We start from the raw sequence: 232 nt of genomic DNA on the forward strand, positions 1-232 counted from the left end.
TGATGGATGATGATGGATGATGGATGATGGATGATGGATGGATGATGGATGGATGATGGATGATGGATGATGATGGATGATGGATGATGGATGATGGATGATGATGGATGATGGATGATGGATGATGGATGATGGATGGATGATGGATGGATGGTGGATGATGGATGATGATGGATGATGGATGATGGATGATGGATGATGGATGGATGATGGATGATGGATGGATGGTGGA

Source organism: Columba livia, unplaced genomic scaffold (assembly GCF_036013475.1).
Source record: "Columba livia isolate bColLiv1 breed racing homer unplaced genomic scaffold, bColLiv1.pat.W.v2 Scaffold_2025, whole genome shotgun sequence".
Taxonomy (NCBI): domain Eukaryota; kingdom Metazoa; phylum Chordata; class Aves; order Columbiformes; family Columbidae; genus Columba; species Columba livia.